This window comes from Stenella coeruleoalba (genome assembly GCF_951394435.1).
Source record: "Stenella coeruleoalba genome assembly, chromosome: 12".
Lineage (NCBI taxonomy): Eukaryota > Metazoa > Chordata > Mammalia > Artiodactyla > Delphinidae > Stenella > Stenella coeruleoalba.
In genome coordinates, this window is record NC_137158.1 from 1,434,340 (window position 1) to 1,449,508 (window position 15,169).

Consider the following 15,169-nt stretch of genomic DNA (forward strand, 5'->3'; position numbering starts at 1 on the left):
CTCCTGCTGCTGCCACTTCTACTGCTATTGCTACCACTATTACTACTACTACTAGCCCAATGCATGGCAAATACTACTACTATTACTACTACTCCTGCTATTGTACAAATGCTACTACTACTGCTACTACTAGTAGTCCAGTGCATTGAAAATACTACTACTACTCCTCCTGATGCTGCTACTACTTCTACTACTAGTATCAATACTACTAGCCCTGTGTATGGCAAATCTACTACTACTACTATTATGGCTGCTACTTCTATTATCACTACTGGCCCACTGCAGGACAAATCTGCTGGTACTATTACTGCTGCTGATGCCACTTCTATTGCTGATGCTAACTCTACTACTACTGCTACTACTAGCAGTCCACTGCATGGCAAATCTACTACTACTACTTCAATTGCTGCTACTGCTACTACTACTACTGGCCCTCTGCAGGGAATATATGGTGCTACTACTCCTGCTGCTGCAGCCACTTCTCCTGCTGCTACTACCACTACTATTACTACTAGCCCAGTGCATGGCAAATGCTACTTCTATTACCACGACTGCTGCTACTTCTACTGCTGCTGCTACCTCCGTTCCCCGGCCTAGGCGGGCGGCGGGGCCCTGCCGGGACGGGCGGGCCGCTGGGCTGGCGGTAAGGCCCAAGCGCCCGCTAAGCTGCGCCTCAAGAGGCAGCCCGCGACCCCGCCGGCATCTACTGCCAAACCAGCCTAGAAGGGCCCGATCTCGCCGCGATCGCGGAAGCTAAGCAGGGTCGGGCCTGGTTAGAACTTGGATGGGAGACCTCTAGGGAAGACCGGGTGCTCTAGGCTTTTTGCCTCCCGCTCCGCCTTCTCCTTTTGTCGCCCTTGGTGTTCGCGGCTATCTCCGCCCCCGCCGGGTACAGATGCAAGCCCCACCTCCTCAGGTCCCTCCCAGCACAGCAAGCGTCTGATGGGGCGCTCCCCGCCTGCCTGAGCGGCCAGGCGGCCAGAAGGCGTCCCTGGAAGGCGGAGACACACCAGTCGCTCCGGGGCTGGCCTGACGGAAACCAGACGTGGCCGCGGACCCGGGAGCCGTCCGTGCGGCCCGCGAGCCCCTCGACCTGCACCTGGCCGCCCCCACTGGAGCCCAACCCAGGCGCCGCCACCTGTCTGCCGGGGTGTCTCTCCACAGCTCCATACGGAAAAAGCCGCCCCTCCGCCGTTTCGCCATGGCCGGGGGCGGGAGCGGGATCGAGGGCCCAGGCCGCTTCCCCGGGCCTGCCGGCCACCTGGGGCGGGGTCCTGAGCTCGGACGGTGGCCTGGGGGCGAGGGTGGCGTTGCTGGGTCTTAGGGCCCGTGCCAACTCAATGGTGGCTCCCAGTGGCTTCAGGCCAGCTTCTGTCGGGCAGGAGGGCCGGTCCGGTCTGTGTCTGGGCTGCGCCTGGCGCAGCGTGGGCGGGCAGGTGGGATGCCCAAGGGCCCGCGGTCCCCGGGCACGGAAGCCTCCCGGGCCACTTCCCCGTGAGCGGCCTGCGGGATCTGGGGCGGGGCGCCAAGCGCCGGAAAGTTTGCTGGCTCCCGCCCGCCCTGGGCTGGGTGGTCGCCAGCACCTCCGCCACCCCCAGGTGCCCGAGACCTCCGTTCCGCTGCCTAGGCGGGCGGCCAGGCACTGCCGGGACGGGCGGGCCGCTGGGCTGACGGTAAGGCCCAAGCGCCTGCTAAGCTGCGCCTCAAGAGGCAGCCCGCGACCCCGTCGGCATCTACTGCCGAAGCAGCCTAGAAGCGCCCGATCTCGCCGCGATCGCGGAAGCTAAGCAGGGTCGGGCCTGGTTAGAACTTGGATGGGAGACCTCTAGGGAAGACGGGGTGCTCTAGGCTTTTTGCCTCCCGCTCCGCCTTCTCCTTTTGTCGTTCGCGGCGTGCGGGGCTATCTCCGCCCCCGCCCGGCACAGCTGCAAGCCCCACCTCCTCAGGCCCCTCCCACCACAGCCAGCGTCTGATGGGGCGCTCCCCGACTGCCTGAGCGGCCAGGCGGCCAGAAGGCGTCCCTGGAAGGCAGAGGCACACCAGACGCTCCGGGGGCGGCCTGACGGGAAGCAGACGTGGCCGCGGACCCGGGGGCCGCCCGTGCGGCCCGCGAGCCCCTCGACCTGCACCTGGCCGCCGCAACTGCAGCCCAGCCCCGGCGCCGCCACCTGTCTGCCGGGCTGGCTCTCCACAGCTCCATACGGAAAAAGCCGCCCCTCCGCCGTTTCGCCATGGCCGGGGGCGGGAGCGGGATCGAGGGCCCAGGCCGCTTCCCCGGGCCTGCCGGCCACCTGGGGCGGGGTCCTGAGCTCGGACGGTGGCCTGGGGGCGAGGGTGGCGTTGCTGGGTCTTAGGGGCCGTTCCAACTCAATGGTGGCTCCCAGTGGCTTCGGGCCAGCTTCTGTCGGGCAGGAGGGCCGGTCTGGTCTGCTTCTGAGCTGCGCCTGGCGCAGCGTGGGCGGGCAGGTGGGATGCCAAAGGGCCCGCGGTCCCCGGGCATGGAAGCCTCCCGGGCCACTTCCCCGTGAGCGGCCTGCGGGATCTGGGGCGGGGCGCCAAGCGCCGGAAAGTTTGCTGGCTCCCGCCCGCCCTGGGCTGGGTGGTCGCCAGCACCTCCGCCACCCCCAGGTGCCCGAGACCTCCGTTCCGCTGCCTAGGCGGGCGGCCAGGCACTGCCGGGACGGGCGGGCCGCTGGGCTGACGGTAAGGCCCAAGCGCCTGCTAAGCTGCGCCTCAAGAGGCAGCCCGCGACCCCGTCGGCATCTACTGCCGAAGCAGCCTAGAAGGGCCCGATCTCGCCGCGATCGCGGAAGCTAAGCAGGGTCGGGCCTGGTTAGAACTTGGATGGGAGACCTCTAGGGAAGACGGGGTGCTCTAGGCTTTTTGCCTCCCGCTCCGCCTTCTCCTTTTGTCGCTCGCGGCGTGCGGGGCTATCTCCGCCCCCGCCCGGCACAGCTGCAAGCCCCACCTCCTCAGGCCCCTCCCACCACAGCCAGCGTCTGATGGGGCGCTCCCCGACTGCCTGAGCGGCCAGGCGGCCAGAAGGCGTCCCTGGAAGGCAGAGGCACACCAGACGCTCCGGGGGCGGCCTGACGGGAAGCAGACGTGGCCGCGGACCCGGGGGCCGCCCGTGCGGCCCGCGAGCCCCTCGACCTGCACCTGGCCGCCGCCACTGCAGCCCAGCCCTGGCGCCGCCACCTGTCTGCCGGGCTGGCTCTCCACAGCTCCATACGGAAAAAGCCACCCCTCCGCCGTTTCGCCATGGCCGGGGGCGGGAGCGGGATCGAGGGCCCAGGCCGCTTCCCCGGGCCTGCCGGCCACCTGGGGTGGGATCCTGAGCTCGGACGGTGGCGTGGGGGCAAGGGTGGCGTTGCTGGGTCTAAGGGGCTTTACCAACACAATGCTGGCTCCCACTGGCTTCGGGCCACCTGCTGTCGGGCAGGAGGGCCGGCCCGGTCTGCGGTTGGGCTTCGCCTAACGCAGCGTGGGCCGGCTACTACTATTGCTCTTGCTGATTCTTCTACTTCTATTTCTGGCCCTCTGCAGGTCAAATATGCTGCCACTATTACTGCTGCTGATGCCACTTCTACTGCTGTTTCTACCACTACTACTACTACTAGGCCAGTGCATGGCAAATACTACTACTATTACCACCACTGCTGCCATTACTACTACTGCTGCTGCTCCTTGTACAGGTGCTGCTGCTACTACTACTACTAATAGCCCAGTGCATGGCAAATATTAACACTACTACTACTGCTGCTGCTTCTACTATTGCTACTACTACTGCTACTACTAGTAGTCCAGTGCATGGCAAATTCTACTACTATTACTACAACAGCTACTGCTGCTAATAGTAATGTTACTACTACTGCTAATGCTAGTAATCTAGTATATGGCAAATACTACTACTATCACTACTAGTGCTGCTGCTGCTACTTCTGCTACTACAACTATCAATACTACTAGCCCAGTGCATGGCAAATATACTACTATTATTGCTGTTCTTGCTATTTCTACTACTATTCCTGGCCCAGTGCAAGTCAAATATGCTGCTCCAATTACTCCTGCTGCTGCCACTTCTACTGCTATTGCTACCACTATTACTACTACTACTAGCCCAATGCATGGCAAATACTACTACTATTACTACTACTCCTGCTATTGTACAAATGCTACTACTACTGCTACTACTAGTAGTCCAGTGCATTGAAAATACTACTACTACTCCTCCTGATGCTGCTACTACTTCTACTACTAGTATCAATACTACTAGCCCTGTGTATGGCAAATCTACTACTACTACTATTATGGCTGCTACTTCTATTATCACTACTGGCCCACTGCAGGACAAATCTGCTGGTACTATTACTGCTGCTGATGCCACTTCTATTGCTGATGCTAACTCTACTACTACTGCTACTACTAGCAGTCCACTGCATGGCAAATCTACTACTACTACTTCAATTGCTGCTACTGCTACTACTACTACTGGCCCTCTGCAGGGAATATATGGTGCTACTACTCCTGCTGCTGCAGCCACTTCTCCTGCTGCTACTACCACTACTATTACTACTAGCCCAGTGCATGGCAAATGCTACTTCTATTACCACGACTGCTGCTACTTCTACTGCTGCTGCTACCTCCGTTCCCCGGCCTAGGCGGGCGGCGGGGCCCTGCCGGGACGGGCGGGCCGCTGGGCTGGCGGTAAGGCCCAAGCGCCCGCTAAGCTGCGCCTCAAGAGGCAGCCCGCGACCCCGCCGGCATCTACTGCCAAACCAGCCTAGAAGGGCCCGATCTCGCCGCGATCGCGGAAGCTAAGCAGGGTCGGGCCTGGTTAGAACTTGGATGGGAGACCTCTAGGGAAGACCGGGTGCTCTAGGCTTTTTGCCTCCCGCTCCGCCTTCTCCTTTTGTCGCCCTCGGTGTTCGCGGCTATCTCCGCCCCCGCCGGGTACAGATGCAAGCCCCACCTCCTCAGGTCCCTCCCAGCACAGCAAGCGTCTGATGGGGCGCTCCCCGCCTGCCTGAGCGGCCAGGCGGCCAGAAGGCGTCCCTGGAAGGCGGAGACACACCAGTCGCTCCGGGGCTGGCCTGACGGAAACCAGACGTGGCCGCGGACCCGGGAGCCGTCCGTGCGGCCCGCGAGCCCCTCGACCTGCACCTGGCCGCCCCCACTGGAGCCCAACCCAGGCGCCACCACCTGTCTGCCGGGGTGTCTCTCCACAGCTCCATACGGAAAAAGCCGCCCCTCCGCCGTTTCGCCATGGCCGGGGGCGGGAGCGGGATCGAGGGCCCAGGCCGCTTCCCCGGGCCTGCCGGCCACCTGGGGCGGGGTCCTGAGCTCGGACGGTGGCCTGGGGGCGAGGGTGGCGTTGCTGGGTCTTAGGGCCCGTGCCAACTCAATGGTGGCTCCCAGTGGCTTCGGGCCAGCTTCTGTCGGGCAGGAGGGCCGGTCCGGTCTGTGTCTGGGCTGCGCCTGGCGCAGCGTGGGCGGGCAGGTGGGATGCCCAAGGGCCCGCGGTCCCCGGGCACGGAAGCCTCCCGGGCCACTTCCCCGTGAGCGGCCTGCGGGATCTGGGGCGGGGCGCCAAGCGCCGGAAAGTTTGCTGGCTCCCGCCCGCCCTGGGCTGGGTGGTCGCCAGCACCTCCGCCACCCCCAGGTGCCCGAGACCTCCGTTCCGCTGCCTAGGCGGGCGGCCAGGCACTGCCGGGACGGGCGGGCCGCTGGGCTGACGGTAAGGCCCAAGCGCCTGCTAAGCTGCGCCTCAAGAGGCAGCCCGCGACCCCGTCGGCATCTACTGCCGAAGCAGCCTAGAAGGGCCCGATCTCGCCGCGATCGCGGAAGCTAAGCAGGGTCGGGCCTGGTTAGAACTTGGATGGGAGACCTCTAGGGAAGACGGGGTGCTCTAGGCTTTTTGCCTCCCGCTCCGCCTTCTCCTTTTGTCGCTCGCGGCGTGCGGGGCTATCTCCGCCCCCGCCCGGCACAGCTGCAAGCCCCACCTCCTCAGGCCCCTCCCACCACAGCCAGCGTCTGATGGGGCGCTCCCCGACTGCCTGAGCGGCCAGGCGGCCAGAAGGCGTCCCTGGAAGGCAGAGGCACACCAGACGCTCCGGGGGCGGCCTGACGGGAAGCAGACGTGGCCGCGGACCCGGGGGCCGCCCGTGCGGCCCGCGAGCCCCTCGACCTGCACCTGGCCGCCGCCACTGCAGCCCAGCCCTGGCGCCGCCACCTGTCTGCCGGGCTGGCTCTCCACAGCTCCATACGGAAAAAGCCACCCCTCCGCCGTTTCGCCATGGCCGGGGGCGGGAGCGGGATCGAGGGCCCAGGCCGCTTCCCCGGGCCTGCCGGCCACCTGGGGTGGGATCCTGAGCTCGGACGGTGGCGTGGGGGCAAGGGTGGCGTTGCTGGGTCTAAGGGGCTTTACCAACACAGTGCTGGCTCCCACTGGCTTCGGGCCACCTGCTGTCGGGCAGGAGGGCCGGCCCGGTCTGCGGCTGGGCTTCGCCTAACGCAGCGTGGGCCGGCTACTACTATTGCTCTTGCTGATTCTTCTACTTCTATTTCTGGCCCTCTGCAGGTCAAATATGCTGCCACTATTACTGCTGCTGATGCCACTTCTACTGCTGTTTCTACCACTACTACTACTACTAGGCCAGTGCATGGCAAATACTACTACTATTACCACCACTGCTGCCATTACTACTACTGCTGCTGCTCCTTGTACAGGTGCTGCTGCTACTACTACTACTAATAGCCCAGTGCATGGCAAATATTAACACTACTACTACTGCTGCTGCTTCTACTATTGCTACTACTACTGCTACTACTAGTAGTCCAGTGCATGGCAAATTCTACTACTATTACTACAACAGCTACTGCTGCTAATAGTAATGTTACTACTACTGCTAATGCTAGTAATCTAGTATATGGCAAATACTACTACTATCACTACTAGTGCTGCTGCTGCTACTTCTGCTACTACAACTATCAATACTACTAGCCCAGTGCATGGCAAATATACTACTATTATTGCTGTTCTTGCTATTTCTACTACTATTCCTGGCCCAGTGCAAGTCAAATATGCTGCTCCAATTACTCCTGCTGCTGCCACTTCTACTGCTATTGCTACCACTATTACTACTACTACTAGCCCAATGCATGGCAAATACTACTACTATTACTACTACTCCTGCTATTGTACAAATGCTACTACTACTGCTACTACTAGTAGTCCAGTGCATTGAAAATACTACTACTACTCCTCCTGATGCTGCTACTACTTCTACTACTAGTATCAATACTACTAGCCCTGTGTATGGCAAATCTACTACTACTACTATTATGGCTGCTACTTCTATTATCACTACTGGCCCACTGCAGGACTAATCTGCTGGTACTATTACTGCTGCTGATGCCACTTCTATTGCTGATGCTAACTCTACTACTACTGCTACTACTAGCAGTCCACTGCATGGCAAATCTACTACTACTACTTCAATTGCTGCTACTGCTACTACTACTACTGGCCCTCTGCAGGGAATATATGGTGCTACTACTCCTGCTGCTGCAGCCACTTCTCCTGCTGCTACTACCACTACTATTACTACTAGCCCAGTGCATGGCAAATGCTACTTCTATTACCACGACTGCTGCTACTTCTACTGCTGCTGCTACCTCCGTTCCCCGGCCTAGGCGGGCGGCGGGGCCCTGCCGGGACGGGCGGGCCGCTGGGCTGGCGGTAAGGCCCAAGCGCCCGCTAAGCTGTGCCTCAAGAGGCAGCCCGCGACCCCGCCGGCATCTACTGCCAAACCAGCCTAGAAGGGCCCGATCTCGCCGCGATCGCGGAAGCTAAGCAGGGTCGGGCCTGGTTAGAACTTGGATGGGAGACCTCTAGGGAAGACCGGGTGCTCTAGGCTTTTTGCCTCCCGCTCCGCCTTCTCCTTTTGTCGCCCTCGGTGTTCGCGGCTATCTCCGCCCCCGCCGGGTACAGATGCAAGCCCCACCTCCTCAGGTCCCTCCCAGTACAGCAAGCGTCTGATGGGGCGCTCCCCGCCTGCCTGAGCGGCCAGGCGGCCAGAAGGCGTCCCTGGAAGGCGGAGACACACCAGTCGCTCCGGGGCTGGCCTGACGGAAACCAGACGTGGCCGCGGACCCGGGAGCCGTCCGTGCGGCCCGCGAGCCCCTCGACCTGCACCTGGCCGCCCCCACTGGAGCCCAACCCAGGCGCCGCCACCTGTCTGCCGGGGTGTCTCTCCACAGCTCCATACGGAAAAAGCCGCCCCTCCGCCGTTTCGCCATGGCCGGGGGCGGGAGCGGGATCGAGGGCCCAGGCCGCTTCCCCGGGCCTGCCGGCCACCTGGGGCGGGGTCCTGAGCTCGGACGGTGGCCTGGGGGCGAGGGTGGCGTTGCTGGGTCTTAGGGCCCGTGCCAACTCAATGGTGGCTCCCAGTGGCTTCGGGCCAGCTTCTGTCGGGCAGGAGGGCCGGTCCGGTCTGTGTCTGGGCTGCGCCTGGCGCAGCGTGGGCGGGCAGGTGGGATGCCCAAGGGCCCGCGGTCCCCGGGCACGGAAGCCTCCCGGGCCACTTCCCCGTGAGCGGCCTGCGGGATCTGGGGCGGGGCGCCAAGCGCCGGAAAGTTTGCTGGCTCCCGCCCGCCCTGGGCTGGGTGGTCGCCAGCACCTCCGCCACCCCCAGGTGCCCGAGACCTCCGTTCCGCTGCCTAGGCGGGCGGCCAGGCACTGCCGGGACGGGCGGGCCGCTGGGCTGACGGTAAGGCCCAAGCGCCTGCTAAGCTGCGCCTCAAGAGGCAGCCCGCGACCCCGTCGGCATCTACTGCCGAAGCAGCCTAGAAGGGCCCGATCTCGCCGCGATCGCGGAAGCTAAGCAGGGTCGGGCCTGGTTAGAACTTGGATGGGAGACCTCTAGGGAAGACGGGGTGCTCTAGGCTTTTTGCCTCCCGCTCCGCCTTCTCCTTTTGTCGCTCGCGGCGTGCGGGGCTATCTCCGCCCCCGCCCGGCACAGCTGCAAGCCCCACCTCCTCAGGCCCCTCCCACCACAGCCAGCGTCTGATGGGGCGCTCCCCGACTGCCTGAGCGGCCAGGCGGCCAGAAGGCGTCCCTGGAAGGCAGAGGCACACCAGACGCTCCGGGGGCGGCCTGACGGGAAGCAGACGTGGCCGCGGACCCGGGGGCCGCCCGTGCGGCCCGCGAGCCCCTCGACCTGCACCTGGCCGCCGCCACTGCAGCCCAGCCCTGGCGCCGCCACCTGTCTGCCGGGCTGGCTCTCCACAGCTCCATACGGAAAAAGCCACCCCTCCGCCGTTTCGCCATGGCCGGGGGCGGGAGCGGGATCGAGGGCCCAGGCCGCTTCCCCGGGCCTGCCGGCCACCTGGGGTGGGATCCTGAGCTCGGACGGTGGCGTGGGGGCAAGGGTGGCGTTGCTGGGTCTACGGGGCTTTACCAACACAATGCTGGCTCCCACTGGCTTCGGGCCACCTGCTTTCGGGCAGGAGGGCCGGCCCGGTCTGCGGTTGGGCTTCGCCTAACGCAGCGTGGGCCGGCTACTACTATTGCTCTTGCTGATTCTTCTACTTCTATTTCTGGCCCTCTGCAGGTCAAATATGCTGCCACTATTACTGCTGCTGATGCCACTTCTACTGCTGTTTCTACCACTACTACTACTACTAGGCCAGTGCATGGCAAATACTACTACTATTACCACCACTGCTGCCATTACTACTACTGCTGCTGCTCCTTGTACAGGTGCTGCTGCTACTACTACTACTAATAGCCCAGTGCATGGCAAATATTAACACTACTACTACTGCTGCTGCTTCTACTATTGCTACTACTACTGCTACTACTAGTAGTCCAGTGCATGGCAAATTCTACTACTATTACTACAACAGCTACTGCTGCTAATAGTAATGTTACTACTACTGCTAATGCTAGTAATCTAGTATATGGCAAATACTACTACTATCACTACTAGTGCTGCTGCTGCTACTTCTGCTACTACAACTATCAATACTACTAGCCCAGTGCATGGCAAATATACTACTATTATTGCTGTTCTTGCTATTTCTACTACTATTCCTGGCCCAGTGCAAGTCAAATATGCTGCTCCAATTACTCCTGCTGCTGCCACTTCTACTGCTATTGCTACCACTATTACTACTACTACTAGCCCAATGCATGGCAAATACTACTACTATTACTACTACTCCTGCTATTGTACAAATGCTACTACTACTGCTACTACTAGTAGTCCAGTGCATTGAAAATACTACTACTACTCCTCCTGATGCTGCTACTACTTCTACTACTAGTATCAATACTACTAGCCCTGTGTATGGCAAATCTACTACTACTACTATTATGGCTGCTACTTCTATTATCACTACTGGCCCACTGCAGGACAAATCTGCTGGTACTATTACTGCTGCTGATGCCACTTCTATTGCTGATGCTAACTCTACTACTACTGCTACTACTAGCAGTCCACTGCATGGCAAATCTACTACTACTACTTCAATTGCTGCTACTGCTACTACTACTACTGGCCCTCTGCAGGGAATATATGGTGCTGCTACTCCTGCTGCTGCAGCCACTTCTCCTGCTGCTACTACCACTACTATTACTACTAGCCCAGTGCATGGCAAATGCTACTTCTATTACCACGACTGCTGCTACTTCTACTGCTGCTGCTACCTCCGTTCCCCGGCCTAGGCGGGCGGCGGGGCCCTGCCGGGACGGGCGGGCCGCTGGGCTGGCGGTAAGGCCCAAGCGCCCGCTAAGCTGCGCCTCAAGAGGCAGCCCGCGACCCCGCCGGCATCTACTGCCAAACCAGCCTAGAAGGGCCCGATCTCGCCGCGATCGCGGAAGCTAAGCAGGGTCGGGCCTGGTTAGAACTTGGATGGGAGACCTCTAGGGAAGACCGGGTGCTCTAGGCTTTTTGCCTCCCGCTCCGCCTTCTCCTTTTGTCGCCCTCGGTGTTCGCGGCTATCTCCGCCCCCGCCGGGTACAGATGCAAGCCCCACCTCCTCAGGTCCCTCCCAGCACAGCAAGCGTCTGATGGGGCGCTCCCCGCCTGCCTGAGCGGCCAGGCGGCCAGAAGGCGTCCCTGGAAGGCGGAGACACACCAGTCGCTCCGGGGCTGGCCTGACGGAAACCAGACGTGGCCGCGGACCCGGGAGCCGTCCGTGCGGCCCGCGAGCCCCTCGACCTGCACCTGGCCGCCCCCACTGGAGCCCAACCCAGGCGCCGCCACCTGTCTGCCGGGGTGTCTCTCCACAGCTCCATACGGAAAAAGCCGCCCCTCCGCCGTTTCGCCATGGCCGGGGGCGGGAGCGGGATCGAGGGCCCAGGCCGCTTCCCCGGGCCTGCCGGCCACCTGGGGCGGGGTCCTGAGCTCGGACGGTGGCCTGGGGGCGAGGGTGGCGTTGCTGGGTCTTAGGGGCCGTTCCAACTCAATGGTGGCTCCCAGTGGCTTCGGGCCAGCTTCTGTCGGGCAGGAGGGCCGGTCCGGTCTGCTTCTGAGCTGCGCCTGGCGCAGCGTGGGCGGGCAGGTGGGATGCCCAAGGGCCCGCGGTCCCCGGGCACGGAAGCCTCCCGGGCCACTTCCCCGTGAGCGGCCTGCGGGATCTGGGGCGGGGCGCCAAGCGCCGAAAAGTTTGCTGGCTCCCGCCCGCCCTGGGCTGGGTGGTCGCCAGCACCTCCGCCACCCCCAGGTGCCCGAGACCTCCGTTCCGCTGCCTAGGCGGGCGGCCAGGCACTGCCGGGACGGGCGGGCCGCTGGGCTGACGGTAAGGCCCAAGCGCCTGCTAAGCTGCGCCTCAAGAGGCAGCCCGCGACCCCGTCGGCATCTACTGCCGAAGCAGCCTAGAAGGGCCCGATCTCGCCGCGATCGCGGAAGCTAAGCAGGGTCGGGCCTGGTTAGAACTTGGATGGGAGACCTCTAGGGAAGACGGGGTGCTCTAGGCTTTTTGCCTCCCGCTCCGCCTTCTCCTTTGGTCGCTCGCGGCGTGCGGGGCTATCTCCGCCCCCGCCCGGCACAGCTGCAAGCCCCACCTCCTCAGGCCCCTCCCACCACAGCCAGCGTCTGATGGGGCGCTCCCCGACTGCCTGAGCGGCCAGGCGGCCAGAAGGCGTCCCTGGAAGGCAGAGGCACACCAGACGCTCCGGGGGCGGCCTGACGGGAAGCAGACGTGGCCGCGGACCCGGGGGCCGCCCGTGCGGCCCGCGAGCCCCTCGACCTGCACCTGGCCGCCGCCACTGCAGCCCAGCCCTGGCGCCGCCACCTGTCTGCCGGGCTGGCTCTCCACAGCTCCATACGGAAAAAGCCACCCCTCCGCCGTTTCGCCATGGCCGGGGGCGGGAGCGGGATCGAGGGCCCAGGCCGCTTCCCCGGGCCTGCCGGCCACCTGGGGTGGGATCCTGAGCTCGGACGGTGGCGTGGGGGCAAGGGTGGCGTTGCTGGGTCTAAGGGGCTTTACCAACACAGTGCTGGCTCCCACTGGCTTCGGGCCACCTGCTGTCGGGCAGGAGGGCCGGCCCGGTCTGCGGTTGGGCTTCGCCTAACGCAGCGTGGGCCGGCTACTACTATTGCTCTTGCTGATTCTTCTACTTCTATTTCTGGCCCTCTGCAGGTCAAATATGCTGCCACTATTACTGCTGCTGATGCCACTTCTACTGCTGTTTCTACCACTACTACTACTACTAGGCCAGTGCATGGCAAATACTACTACTATTACCACCACTGCTGCCATTACTACTACTGCTGCTGCTCCTTGTACAGGTGCTGCTGCTACTACTACTACTAATAGCCCAGTGCATGGCAAATATTAACACTACTACTACTGCTGCTGCTTCTACTATTGCTACTACTACTGCTACTACTAGTAGTCCAGTGCATGGCAAATTCTACTACTATTACTACAACAGCTACTGCTGCTAATAGTAATGTTACTACTACTGCTAATGCTAGTAATCTAGTATATGGCAAATACTACTACTATCACTACTAGTGCTGCTGCTGCTACTTCTGCTACTACAACTATCAATACTACTAGCCCAGTGCATGGCAAATATACTACTATTATTGCTGTTCTTGCTATTTCTACTACTATTCCTGGCCCAGTGCAAGTCAAATATGCTGCTCCAATTACTCCTGCTGCTGCCACTTCTACTGCTATTGCTACCACTATTACTACTACTACTAGCCCAATGCATGGCAAATACTACTACTATTACTACTACTCCTGCTATTGTACAAATGCTACTACTACTGCTACTACTAGTAGTCCAGTGCATTGAAAATACTACTACTACTCCTGATGCTGCTACTACTTCTACTACTAGTATCAATACTACTAGCCCTGTGTATGGCAAATCTACTACTACTACTATTATGGCTGCTACTTCTATTATCACTACTGGCCCACTGCAGGACAAATCTGCTGGTACTATTACTGCTGCTGATGCCACTTCTATTGCTGATGCTAACTCTACTACTACTGCTACTACTAGCAGTCCACTGCATGGCAAATCTACTACTACTACTTCAATTGCTGCTACTGCTACTACTACTACTGGCCCTCTGCAGGGAATATATGGTGCTACTACTCCTGCTGCTGCAGCCACTTCTCCTGCTGCTACTACCACTACTATTACTACTAGCCCAGTGCATGGCAAATGCTACTTCTATTACCACGACTGCTGCTACTTCTACTGCTGCTGCTACCTCCGTTCCCCGGCCTAGGCGGGCGGCGGGGCCCTGCCGGGACGGGCGGGCCGCTGGGCTGGCGGTAAGGCCCAAGCGCCCGCTAAGCTGCGCCTCAAGAGGCAGCCCGCGACCCCGCCGGCATCTACTGCCAAACCAGCCTAGAAGGGCCCGATCTCGCCGCGATCGCGGAAGCTAAGCAGGGTCGGGCCTGGTTAGAACTTGGATGGGAGACCTCTAGGGAAGACCGGGTGCTCTAGGCTTTTTGCCTCCCGCTCCGCCTTCTCCTTTTGTCGCCCTCGGTGTTCGCGGCTATCTCCGCCCCCGCCGGGTACAGATGCAAGCCCCACCTCCTCAGGTCCCTCCCAGCACAGCAAGCGTCTGATGGGGCGCTCCCCGCCTGCCTAAGCGGCCAGGCGGCCAGAAGGCGTCCCTGGAAGGCGGAGACACACCAGTCGCTCCGGGGCTGGCCTGACGGAAACCAGACGTGGCCGCGGATCCGGGAGCCGTCCGTGCGGCCCGCGAGTCCCTCCACCTGCACCTGGCCGCCCCCACTGGAGCCCAACCCAGGCGCCGCCACCTGTCTGCCGGGGTGTCTCTCCACAGCTCCATACGGAAAAAGCCGCCCCTCCGCCGTTTCGCCATGGCCGGGGGCGGGAGCGGGATCGAGGGCCCAGGCCGCTTCCCCGGGCCTGCCGGCCACCTGGGGCGGGGTCCTGAGCTCGGACGGTGGCCTGGGGGCGAGGGTGGCGTTGCTGGGTCTTAGGGCCCGTGCCAACTCAATGGTGGCTCCCAGTGGCTTCGGGCCAGCTTCTGTCGGGCAGGAGGGCCGGTCCGGTCTGTGTCTGGGCTGCGCCTGGCGCAGCGTGGGCGGGCAGGTGGGATGCCCAAGGGCCCGCGGTCCCCGGGCACGGAAGCCTCCCGGGCCACTTCCCCGTGAGCGGCCTGCGGGATCTGGGGCGGGGCGCCAAGCGCCGGAAAGTTTGCTGGCTCCCGCCCGCCCTGGGCTGGGTGGTCGCCAGCACCTCCGCCACCCCCAGGTGCCCGAGACCTCCGTTCCGCTGCCTAGGCGGGCGGCCAGGCACTGCCGGGACGGGCGGGCCGCTGGGCTGACGGTAAGGCCCAAGCGCCTGCTAAGCTGCGCCTCAAGAGGCAGCCCGCGACCCCGTCGGCATCTACTGCCGAAGCAGCCTAGAAGGGCCCGATCTCGCCGCGATCGCGGAAGCTAAGCAGGGTCGGGCCTGGTTAGAACTTGGATGGGAGACCTCTAGGGAAGACGGGGTGCTCTAGGCTTTTTGCCTCCCGCTCCGCCTTCTCCTTTTGTCGCTCGCGGCGTGCGGGGCTATCTCCGCCCCCGCCCGGCACAGCTGCAAGCCCCACCTCCTCAGGCCCCTCCCACCACAGCCAGCGTCTGATGGGGCGCTCCCCGACTGCCTGAGCGGCCAGGC